The following is a 12,189-nucleotide window of genomic DNA, read 5'->3' as shown; positions in this document are numbered from 1 at the left end:
TAGTAGTCCTGACTCTGATGCTCCCGTTCCTCTTTCCCGATGGGAGTAGTCCTGACTCTGATGCTCCCGTTCCTTTTTCCCGATGGGAGTAGTCCTGACTCTGATGCTTCAGTTCCTTTTTCCCGATGGGAGTAGTCCTGACTCTGATGCTCCCGTTCCTTTTTCCCGATGGGAGTAGTCCTGACTCTGATGCTCCCGTTCCTCTTTCCCGATGGGAGTAGTCCTGACTCTGATGCTCCCGTTCCTCTTTCCCGATGGGAGTAGTCCTGACTCTGATGCTCCCGTTCCTCTTTCCCGATGTGAGTAGTCCTGACTCTGATGCTCCCGTTCCTTTTTCCCGATGGGAGTAGTCCTGACTCTGATGCTCCCGTTCCTTTTTCCCGATGGGAGTAGTCCTGACTCTGATGCTCCCGTTCCTCTTTCCCGATGGGAGTAGTCCTGACTCTGATGCTCCGTTCCTCTTTCCCGATGGTGAGTAGTCCTGACTCTGATGCTCCCGTTCCTCTTTCCCGATGGGAGTAGTCCTGACCCTGATGCTCCCGTTCCTCTTTCCCGATGGGAGTAGTCCTGACTCTGATGCTCCCGTTCCTCTTTCCCGATGGGAGTAGTCCTGACTCTGATCCTCCCGTTCCTCTTTCCCGATGGGAGTAGTCCTGACTCTGATGCTCCCGTTCCTCTTTCCTGATGGGAGTAGTCCTGACTCTGATGCTCCCGTTCCTCTTTCCCGATGGGAGTAGTCCTGACTCTGATGCTCCCGTTCCTTTTTCCCGATGGGAGTAGTCCTGACTCTGATGCTCCCGTTCCTTTTTCCCGATGGGAGTAGTCCTGACTCTGATGCTCCCGTTCCTCTTTCCCGATGGGAGTAGTCCTGACTCTGATGCTCCCGTTCCTCTTTCCCGATGGGAGTAGTCCTGACTCTGATGCTCCCGTTCCTCTTTCCCGATGGAGTAGTCCTGACTCTGATGCTCCCGTTCCTCTTTCCCGATGGGAGTAGTCCTGACTCTGATGCTCCCGTTCCTCTTTCCCGATGGGAGTAGTCCTGACTCTGATGCTCCCGTTCCTCTTTCCCGATGGGAGTAGTCCTGACTCTGATGCTCCCGTTCCTTTTTCCCGATGGGAGTAGTCCTGACTCTGATGCTCCCGTTCCTTTTTCCCGATGGGAGTAGTCCTGACTCTGATGCTCCCGTTCCTTTTTCCCGGTGGGAGTAGTCCTGACTCTGATGCTCCCGTTCCTCTTTCCCGATGGGAGTAGTCCTGACTCTGATGCTCCCGTTCCTCTTTCCCGATGGGAGTAGTCCTGACTCTGATGCTCCCGTTCCTCTTTCCCGATGGGAGTAGTCCTGACTCTGATGCTCCCGTTCCTCTTTCCCGATGGGAGTAGTCCTGACTCTGATGCTCCCGTTCCTCTTTCCCGATGGAGTAGTCCTGACTCTGATGCTCCCGTTCCTCTTTCCCGATGGTAGTAGTCCTGACTCTGATGCTCCCGTTCCTTTTTCCTGATGGGAGTAGTCCTGACTCTGATGCTCCCGTTCCTTTTTCCCGATGGGAGTAGTCCTGACTCTGATGCTCCCGTTCCTCTTTCCCGATGGGAGTAGTCCTGACTCTGATGCTCCCGTTCCTCTTTCCCGATGGGAGTAGTCCTGACTCTGATGCTCCCGTTCCTCTTTCCCGATGGGAGTAGTCCTGACACTGATGCTCCCGTTCCTCTTTCCCGATGGGAGTAGTCCTGACTCTGATGCTCCCGTTCCTCTTTCCCGATGGGAGTAGTCCTGACTCTGATGCTCCCGTTCCTCTTTCCCGATGGGAGTAGTCCTGACTCTGATGCTCCCGTTCCTCTTTCCCGATGGGAGTAGTCCTGACTCTGATGCTCCCGTTCCTCTTTCCCGATGGGAGTAGTCCTGACTCTGATGCTCCCGTTCCTCTTTCCCGATGGGAGTAGTCCTGACTCTGATGCTCCCGTTCCTTTTTCCCGATGGGAGTAGTCCTGACCCTGATGCTCCCGTTCCTCTTTCCCGATGGGAGTAGTCCTGACTCTGATGCTCCCGTTCCTCTTTCCCGATGGGAGTAGTCCTGACTCTGATCTCCCGTTCCTCTTTCCCGATGGGAGTAGTCCTGACTCTGATGCTCCCGTTCCTCTTTCCCGATGGGAGTAGTCCTGACTCTGATGCTCCCGTTCCTCTTTCCCGATGGGAGTAGTCCTGACTCTGATGCTCCCGTTCCTCTTTTCCCGATGGGAGTAGTCCTGACTCTGATGCTCCCGTTCCTTTTTCCCGATGGGAGTAGTCCTGACTCTGATGCTCCCGTTCCTCTTTCCCGATGGGAGTAGTCCTGACTCTGATCCTCCCGTTCCTCTTTCCCGATGGGAGTAGTCCTGACTCTGATGCTCCCGTTCCTCTTTCCCGATGGGAGTAGTCCTGACTCTGATGCTCCCGTTCCTCTTTCCCGATGGGAGTAGTCCTGACTCTGATGCTCCCGTTCCTCTTTCCCGATGGGAGTAGTCCTGACTCTGATGCTCCCGTTCTTTTTCCCGATGGGAGTAGTCCTGACTCTGATGCTCCCGTTCCTTTTTCCCGATGGGAGTAGTCCTGACTCTGATGCTCCCGTTCCTCTTTCCCGATGGGAGTAGTCCTGACTCTGATGCTCCCGTTCCTCTTTCCCGATGGGAGTAGTCCTGACTCTGATGCTCCCGTTCCTCTTTCCCGATGGGAGTAGTCCTGACTCTGATGCTCCCGTTCCTCTTTCCCGATGGGAGTAGTCCTGACTCTGATGCTCCCGTTCCTTTTTCCCGATGGGAGTAGTCCTGACTCTGATGCTCCCGTTCCTTTTTCCCGATGGGAGTAGTCCTGACTCTGATGCTCCCGTTCCTCTTTCCCGATGGGAGTAGTCCTGACTCTGATGCTCCCGTTCCTCTTTCCCGATGGGAGTAGTCCTGACTCTGATGCTCCCGTTCCTCTTTCCCGATGGGAGTAGTCCTGACCCTGATGCTCCCGTTCCTCTTTCCCGATGGGAGTAGTCCTGACTCTGATGCTCCCGTTCCTCTTCCCGATGGGAGTAGTCCTGACTCTGATGCTCCCGTTCCTCTTTCCCGATGGGAGTAGTCCTGACTCTGATGCTCCCGTTCCTCTTTCCCGATGGGAGTAGTCCTGACTCTGATCCTCCCGTTCCTCTTTCCGATGGGAGTAGTCCTGACTCTGATGCTCCCGTTCCTCTTTCCCGATGGGAGTAGTCCTGACTCTGATGCTCCCGTTCCTCTTTCCCATGGGAGTAGTCCTGACTCTGATCCTCCCGTTCCTCTTTCCCGATGGGAGTAGTCCTGACTCTGATGCTCCCGTTCCTCTTTCCCGATGGGAGTAGTCCTGACTCTGATGCTCCCGTTCCTCTTTCCCGATGGGAGTAGTCCTGACTCTGATGCTCCCGTTCCTTTTTCCCGATGGGAGTAGTCCTGACTCTGATGCTCCCGTTCCTTTTTCCCGATGGGAGTAGTCCTGACTCTGATCCTCCCGTTCCTCTTTCCCGATGGGAGTAGTCCTGACTCTGATGCTCCCGTTCCTCTTTCCCGATGGGAGTAGTCCTGACTCTGATGCTCCCGTTCCTCTTTCCCGATGGGAGTAGTCCTGACTCTGATGCTCCCGTTCCTCTTTCCCGATGGGAGTAGTCCTGACTCTGATGCTCCCGTTCCTTTTTCCTGATGGGAGTAGTCCTGACTCTGATGCTCCCGTTCCTTTTTCCCGATGGGAGTAGTCCTGACTCTGATGCTCCCGATCCTTTTTCCCGATGGGAGTAGTCCTGACTCTGATGCTCCCGTTCCTTTTTCCCGATGGGAGTAGTCCTGACTCTGATGCTCCCGTTCCTTTTTCCCGATGGGAGTAGTCCTGACTCTGATGCTCCCGTTCCTCTTTCCCGATGGGAGTAGTCCTGACTCTGATGCTCCCGTTCCTCTTTCCCGATGGGAGTAGTCCTGACTCTGATCCTCCCGTTCCTCTTTCCCGATGGGAGTAGTCCTGACTCTGATGCTCCCGTTCCTCTTTCCCGATGGGAGTAGTCCTGACTCTGATGCTCCCGTTCCTTTTTCCCGATGGGAGTAGTCCTGACTCTGATGCTCCCGTTCCTTTTTCCCGATGGGAGTAGTCCTGACTCTGATGCTCCCGTTCCTCTTTCCCGATGGGAGTAGTCCTGACTCTGATGCTCCCGTTCCTCTTTCCCGATGGGAGTAGTCCTGACTCTGATGCTCCCGTTCCTCTTTCCGATGGGAGTAGTCCTGACTCTGATGCTCCCGTTCCTCTTTCCCGATGGGAGTAGTCCTGACTCTGATGCTCCCGTTCCTCTTTCCCGATGGGAGTAGTCCTGATGCTGATGCTCCCGTTCCTGTTTCCTGATGGGAGTAGTCCTGACTCTGATGCTCCCGTTCCTTTTTCCCGATGGGAGTAGTCCTGACTCTGATGCTCCCGTTCCTTTTTCCCGATGGGAGTAGTCCTGACTCTGATGCTCCCGTTCCTCTTTCCCGATGGGAGTAGTCCTGACTCTGATGCTCCCGTTCCTCTTTCCCGATGGGAGTAGTCCTGACTCTGATGCTCCCGTTCCTCTTTCCCGATGGGAGTAGTCCTGACTCTGATGCTCCCGTTCTTTTTTCCCGATGGGAGTAGTCCTGACTCTGAAGCTTCCGTTCCTTTTTCCCGATGGGATTAGTCCTGACTCTGATGCTCCCGTTCCTCTTTCCCGATGGGAGTAGTCCTGACTCTGATGCTCCCGTTCCTCTTTCCCGATGGGAGTAGTCCTGACTCTGATGCTCCCGTTCCTCTTTCCCGATGGGAGTAGTCCTGACCCTGATGCTCCCGTTCCTCTTTCCCGATGGGAGTAGTCCTGACTCTGATGCTCCCGTTCCTCTTTCCCGATGGGAGTAGTCCTGACTCTGATCCTCCCGTTCCTCTTTCCCGATGGGAGTAGTCCTGACTCTGATGCTCCCGTTCCTCTTTCCCGATGGGAGTAGTCCTGACTCTGATGCTCCCGTTCCTCTTTCCCGATGGGAGTAGTCCTGACTCTGATGCTCCCGTTCCTTTTTCCGATGGGAGTAGTCCTGACTCTGATGCTCCCGTTCCTTTTTCCCGATGGGAGTAGTCCTGACTCTGATGCTCCCGTTCCTCTTTCCCGATGGGAGTAGTCCTGACTCTGATGCTCCCGTTCCTCTTTCCCGATGGGAGTAGTCCTGACTCTGATGCTCCCGTTCCTCTTTCCCGATGGGAGTAGTCCTGACTCTGATGCTCCCGTTCCTCTTTCCCGATGGGAGTAGTCCTGACTCTGATGCTCCCGTTCCTCTTTCCCGATGGGAGTAGTCCTGACTCTGATGCTCCCGTTCCTTTTTCCTGATGGGAGTAGTCCTGACTCTGATGCTCCCGTTCCTTTTTCCCGATGGGAGTAGTCCTGACTCTGATGCTCCCGTTCCTTTTTCCCGATGGGAGTAGTCCTGACTCTGATGCTCCCGTTCCTCTTTCCCGATGGGAGTAGTCCTGCCTCTGATGCTCCCGTTCCTCTTTCCCGATGGGAGTAGTCCTGACTCTGATGCTCCCGTTCCTCTTTCCCGATGGGAGTAGTCCTGACTCTGATGCTCCTGTTCCTCTTTCCCGATGCGAGTAGTCCTGACTCTGATGCTCCCGTTCCTCTTTCCCGATGGGAGTAGTCCTGACTCTGATGCTCCCGTTCCTCTTTCCCGATGGGAGTAGTCCTGACTCTGATGCTCCCGTTCCTTTTTCCTGATGGGAGTAGTCCTGACTCTGATGCTCCCGTTCCTTTTTCCCGATGGGAGTAGTCCTGACTCTGATGCTCCCGTTCCTTTTTCCCGATGGGAGTAGTCCTGACTCTGATGCTCCCGTTACTCTTTCCCGATGGGAGTAGTCCTGACTCTTATGCTCCCGTTCCTCTTTCCCGATGGAGTAGTCCTGACTCTGATGCTCCCGTTCCTCTTTCCGATGGGAGTAGTCCTGACTCTGATGCTCCCGTTCCTTTTTCCCGATGGGAGTAGTCCTGACTCTGATGCTCCCGTTCCTTTTTCCCGATGGGAGTAGTCCTGACTCTGATGCTCCCGTTCCTCTTTCCCGATGGGAGTAGTCCTGACTCTGATGCTCCCGTTCCTCTTTCCCGATGGGAGTAGTCCTGACTCTGATGCTCCCGTTCCTCTTTCCCGATGGGAGTAGTCCTGACCCTGATGCTCCCGTTCCTCTTTCCCGATGGGAGTAGTCCTGACTCTGATGCTCCCGTTCCTCTTTCCCGATGGGAGTAGTCCTGACTCTGATCCTCCCGTTCCTCTTTCCCGATGGGAGTAGTCCTGACTCTGATGCTCCCGTTCCTCTTTCCCGATGGGAGTAGTCCTGACTCTGATGCTCCCGTTCCTCTTTCCCGATGGGAGTAGTCCTGACTCTGATGCTCCCGTTCCTTTTTCCCGATGGGAGTAGTCCTGACTCTGATGCTCCCGTTCCTCTTTCCCGATGGGAGTAGTCCTGACTCTGATGCTCCCGTTCCTCTTTCCCGATGGGAGTAGTCCTGACTCTGATGCTCCCGTTCCTCTTTCCCGATGGGAGTAGTCCTGACTCTGATGCTCCCGTTCCTCTTTCCCGATGGGAGTAGTCCTGACTCTGATGCTCCCGTTCCTCTTTCCCGATGGGAGTAGTCCTGACTCTGATGCTCCCGTTCCTCTTTCCCGATGGGAGTAGTCCTGACTCTGATGCTCCCGTTCCTTTTCCCCGATGGGAGTAGTCCCGACTCTGATGCTCCTGTTCCTCTTTCCCGATGCGAGTAGTCCTGACTCTGATGCTCCCGTTCCTCTTTCCCGATGGGAGTAGTCCTGACTCTGATGCTCCCGTTCCTTTTTCCCGATGGGAGTAGTCCTGACTCTGATGCTCCCGTTCCTTTTTCCCGATGGGAGTAGTCCTGACTCTGATGCTCCCGTTCCTCTTTCCCGATGGGAGTAGTCCTGACTCTGATGCTCCCGTTCCTCTTTCCCGATGGGAGTAGTCCTGACTCTGATGCTCCCGTTCCTCTTTCCCGATGGGAGTAGTCCTGACCCTGATGCTCCCGTTCCTCTTTCCCGATGGGAGTAGTCCTGACTCTGATGCTCCCGTTCCTCTTTCCCGATGGGAGTAGTCCTGACTCTGATCCTCCCGTTCCTCTTTCCCGATGGGAGTAGTCCTGACTCTGATGCTCCCGTTCCTCTTTCCCGATGGGAGTAGTCCTGACTCTGATGCTCCCGTTCCTCTTTCCCGATGGGAGTAGTCCTGACTCTGATGCTCCCGTTCCTTTTTCCCGATGGGAGTAGTCCTGACTCTGATGCTCCCGTTCCTCTTTCCCGATGGGAGTAGTCCTGACTCTGATGCTCCCGTTCCTCTTTCCCGATGGGAGTAGTCCTGACTCTGATGCTCCCGTTCCTCTTTCCCGATGGGAGTAGTCCTGACTCTGATGCTCCCGTTCCTCTTTCCCGATGGGAGTAGTCCTGACTCTGATGCTCCCGTTCCTCTTTCCCGATGGGAGTAGTCCTGACTCTGATGCTCCCGTTCCTCTTTCCCGATGGGAGTAGTCCTGACTCTGATGCTCCCGTTCCTTTTTCCTGATGGGAGTAGTCCTGACTCTGATGCTCCCGTTCCTTTTTCCCGATGGGAGTAGTCCTGACTCTGATGCTCCCGTTCCTTTTTCCCGATGGGAGTAGTCCTGACTCTGATGCTCCCGTTCCTCTTTCCCGATAGGAGTAGTCCTGACTCTGATGCTCCCGTTCCTCTTTCCCGATGGGAGTAGTCCTGACTCTGATGCTCCCGTTCCTCTTTCCCGATGGGAGTAGTCCTGACTCTGAACCTCCCGTTCCTCTTTCCCGATGGGAGTAGTCCTGACTCTGATGCTCCCGTTCCTCTTTCCGATGGGAGTAGTCCTGACTCTGATGCTCCCGTTCCTCTTTCCGTTGGGAGTAGTCCTGACTCTGATGCTCCCGTTCCTCTTTCCCGATGGGAGTAGTCCTGACTCTGATGCTCCCGTTCCTCTTTCCCGATGGGAGTAGTCCTGACTCTGATGCTCCCGTTCCTCTTTCCCGATGGGAGTAGTCCTGACTCTGATCCTCCCGTTCCTCTTTCCCGATGGGAGTAGTCCTGACTCTGATGCTCCCGTTCCTCTTTCCGATGGGAGTAGTCCTGACTCTGATGCTCCCATTCCTCTTTCCCGATGGGAGTAGTCCTGACTCTGATGCTCCCGTTCCTCTTTCCCGATGGGAGTAGTCCTGACTCTGATGCTCCCGTTCCTCTTTCCCGATGGGAGTAGTCCTGACTCTGATGCTCCCGTTCCTCTTTCCCGATGGGAGTAGTCCTGACTCTGATGCTCCCGTTCCTCTTTCCCGATGGGAGTAGTCCTGACTCTGATCCTCCCGTTCCTCTTTCCCGATGGGAGTAGTCCTGACTCTGATGCTCCCGTTCCTCTTTCCGATGGGAGTAGTCCTGACTCTGATGCTCCCGTTCCTCTTTCCCGATGGGAGTAGTCCTGACTCTGATGCTCCCGTTCCTCTTTCCCGATGGGAGTAGTCCTGACTCTGATGCTCCCGTTCCTCTTTCCCGATGGGAGTAGTCCTGACTCTGATGCTCCCGTTCCTCTTTCCCGATGGGAGTAGTCCTGACTCTGATGCTCCCGTCCCTCTTTCCCGATGGGAGTAGTCCTGACTCTGATGCTCCCGTTCCTCTTTCCCGATGGGAGTAGTCCTGACTCTGATCCTCCCGTTCCTTTTTCCCGATGGGAGTAGTCCTGACTCTGATGCTCCCGTTCCTCTTTCCCGATGGGAGTAGTCCTGATTCTGATGCTCCCGTTCCTCTTTCCCGATGGGAGTAGTCCTGACTCTGATGCTCCCGTTCCTCTTTCCCGATGGGAGTAGTCCTGACTCTGATGCTCCCGTTTCTCTTTCCCGATGGGAGTAGTCCTGACTCTGATGCTCCCGTTCCTCTTTCCCGATGGGAGTAGTCCTGACTCTGATGTTCCCGTTCCTTTTTCCCGATGGGAGTAGTCCTGACTCTGATGCTCCCGTTCCTCTTTCCCGATGGGAGTAGTCCTGACTCTGATGCTCCCGTTCCTCTTTCCCGATGGGAGTAGTCCTGACTCTGATCCTCCCGTTCCTCTTTCCCGATGGGAGTAGTCCTGACTCTGATGCTCCCGTTCCTCTTTCCCGATGGGAGTAGTCCTGACTCTGATGCTCCCGTTCCTCTTTCCCGATGGGAGTAGTCCTGACTCTGATGCTCCCGTTCCTCTTTCCCGATGGGAGTAGTCCTGACTCTGATGCTCCCGTTCCTCTTTCCCGATGGGAGTAGTCCTGACTCTGATGCTCCCGTTCCTCTTTCCCGATGAGAGTAGTCCTGATGCTGATGCTCCCGTTCCTCTTTCAGATGGGAGTAGTCCTGACTCTGATGCTCCCGTTCCTCTTTCCCGATGGGAGTAGTCATGACTCTGATCCTCCCGTTCCTCTTTCCCGATGGGAGTAGTCCTGACTCTGATGCTCCCGTTCCTCTTTCCCGATGAGAGTAGTCCTGATGCTGATGCTCCCGTTCCTCTTTCAGATGGGAGTAGTCCTGACTCTGATGCTCCCGTTCCTCTTTCCCGATGGGAGTAGTCATGACTCTGATCCTCCCGTTCCTCTTTCCCGATGGGAGTAGTCCTGACTCTGATGCTCCCGTTCCTCTTTCCCGATGAGAGTAGTCCTGATGCTGATGCTCCCGTTCCTCTTTCAGATGGGAGTAGTCCTGACTCTGATGCTCCCGTTCCTCTTTCCCGATGGGAGTAGTCATGACTCTGATCCTCCCGTTCCTCTTTCCCGATGGGAGTAGTCCTGACTCTGATGCTCCCGTTCCTCTTTCCCGATGGGAGTAGTCCTGACTCTGATGCTCCCGTTTCTCTTTCCCGATGGGAGTAGTCCTGACTCTGATCCTCCTGTACCTCTTTCCCGATGGGAGTAGTCCTGATGCTGATGCTCCCGTTCCTCTTTCAGATGGGAGTAGTCCTGACTCTGATGCTCCCGTTCCTCTTTCCCGATGGGAGTAGTCATGACTCTGATCCTCCCGTTCCTCTTTCCCGATGGGAGTAGTCCTGACTCTGATGCTCCCGTTCCTCTTTCCCGATGGGAGTAGTCCTGACTCTGATGCTCCCGTTTCTCTTTCCCGATGGGAGTAGTCCTGACTCTGATGCTCCCGTTCCTCTTTCCCGATGGGAGTAGTCCTGACTCTGATGTTCCCGTTCCTTTTTCCCGATGGGAGTAGTCCTGACTCTGATGCTCCCGTTCCTCTTTCCCGATGGGAGTAGTCCTGACTCTGATGCTCCCGTTCCTCTTTCCCGATGGGAGTAGTCCTGACTCTGATGCTCCCGTTCCTCTTTCCCGATGGGAGTAGTCCTGACTCTGATGCTCCCGTTCCTCTTTCCTGATGGGAGTAGTCCTGACTCTGATGCTCCCGTTCCTCTTTCCCGATGGGAGTAGTCCTGACTCTGATGCTCCCGTTCCTCTTTCCCGATGGGAGTAGTCCTGACTCTGATGCTCCCGTTCCTCTTTCCCGATGAGAGTAGTCCTGACTCTGATCCTCCTGTACCTCTTTCCCGATGGGAGTAGTCCTGATGCTGATGCTCCCGTTCCTCTTTCAGATGGGAGTAGTCCTGACTCTGATGCTCCCGTTCCTCTTTCCCGATGGGAGTAGTCATGACTCTGATCCTCCCGTTCCTCTTTCCCGATGGGAGTAGTCCTGACTCTGATGCTCCCGTTCCTCTTTCCCGATGGGAGTAGTCCTGACTCTGATCCTCCCGTTCCTCTTTCCCGATGGGAGTAGTCCTGACTCTGATCCTCCCGTTCCTCTTTCCCGATGGGAGTAGTCCAGACTCTGATGCTCCCGTTCCTCTTTCCCGATGGGAGTAGTCCTGACTCTGATGCTCCCGTTCCTCTTTCCGATGGGAGTAGTCCTGACTCTGATGCTCCCGTTCCTCTTTCCGATGGGAGTAGTCCTGACTCTGATGCTCCCGTTCCTCTTTCCCGATGGGAGTAGTCCTGATACTGATGCTCCCGTTCCTCTTTCCCGATGGGAGTAGTCCTGACTCTGATCCTCCCGTTCCTCTTTCCCGATGGGAGTAGTCCTGACTCTGATGCTCCCGTTCCTCTTTCCGATGGGAGTAGTCCTGACTCTGATGCTCCCGTTCCTCTTTCCCGATGGGAGTAGTCCTGACTCTGATCCTCCCGTTCCTCTTTCCCGATGGGTGTAGTCCTGACTCTGATGCTCCCGTTCCTCTTTCCCGATGGGAGTAGTCCTGACTCTGATCCTCCCGTTCCTCTTTCCCGATGGGAGTAGTCCTGACTCTGATGCTCCCGTTCCTCTTTCCGATGGGAGTAGTCCTGACTCTGATGCTCCCGTTCCTCTTTCCCGATGGGAGTAGTCCTGACTCTGATGCTCCCATTCCTCTTTCCCGATGGGAGTAGTCCTGACTCTGAATCTCCCGTTCCTCTTTCCCGATGGGAGTAGTCCTGACTCTGATGCTCCCGTTCCTCTTTCCCGATGGGAGTAGTCCTGACTCTGATCCTCCCGTTCCTCTTTCCCGATGGGAGTAGTCCTGACTCTGATGCTCCCGTTCCTCTTTCCGATGGGAGTAGTCCTGACTCTGATGCTCCCGTTCCTCTTTCCCGATGGGAGTAGTCCTGACTCTGATGCTCCCGTTCCTCTTTCCCGATGGGAGTAGTCCTGACTCTGATCCTCCCGTTCCTCTTCCCCAATGGGAGTAGTCCTGACTCTGATGCTCCCGTTCCTCTTTCCCGATGGGAGTAGTCCTGACTCTGATGCTCCCGTTCCTTTTTCCCGATGGGAGTAGTCCTGACTCTGATGCTCCCGTTCCTCTTTCCCGATGGGAGTAGTCCTGACTCTGATGCTCCCGTTCCTCTTTCCCGATGGGAGTAGTCCTGACTCTGATGCTCCCGTTCCTCTTTCCCGATGGGAGTAGTCCTGACTCTGATGCTCCCGTTCCTCTTTCCCGATGGGAGTAGTCCTGACTCTGATCCTCCCGTTCCTTTTTCCCGATGGGAGTAGTCCTGACTCTGATGCTCCCGTTCCTTTTTCCCGATGGGAGTAGTCCTGACTCTGATGCTCCCGTTCCTCTTTCCCGATGGGAGTAGTCCTGACTCTGATGCTCCCGTTCCTCTTTCCCGATGGG

The sequence above is a fragment of the Narcine bancroftii genome, chromosome 11 (assembly GCF_036971445.1).
Source record: "Narcine bancroftii isolate sNarBan1 chromosome 11, sNarBan1.hap1, whole genome shotgun sequence".
Classification (NCBI taxonomy): domain Eukaryota; kingdom Metazoa; phylum Chordata; class Chondrichthyes; order Torpediniformes; family Narcinidae; genus Narcine; species Narcine bancroftii.
This window is presented reverse-complemented; position numbering follows the sequence as displayed.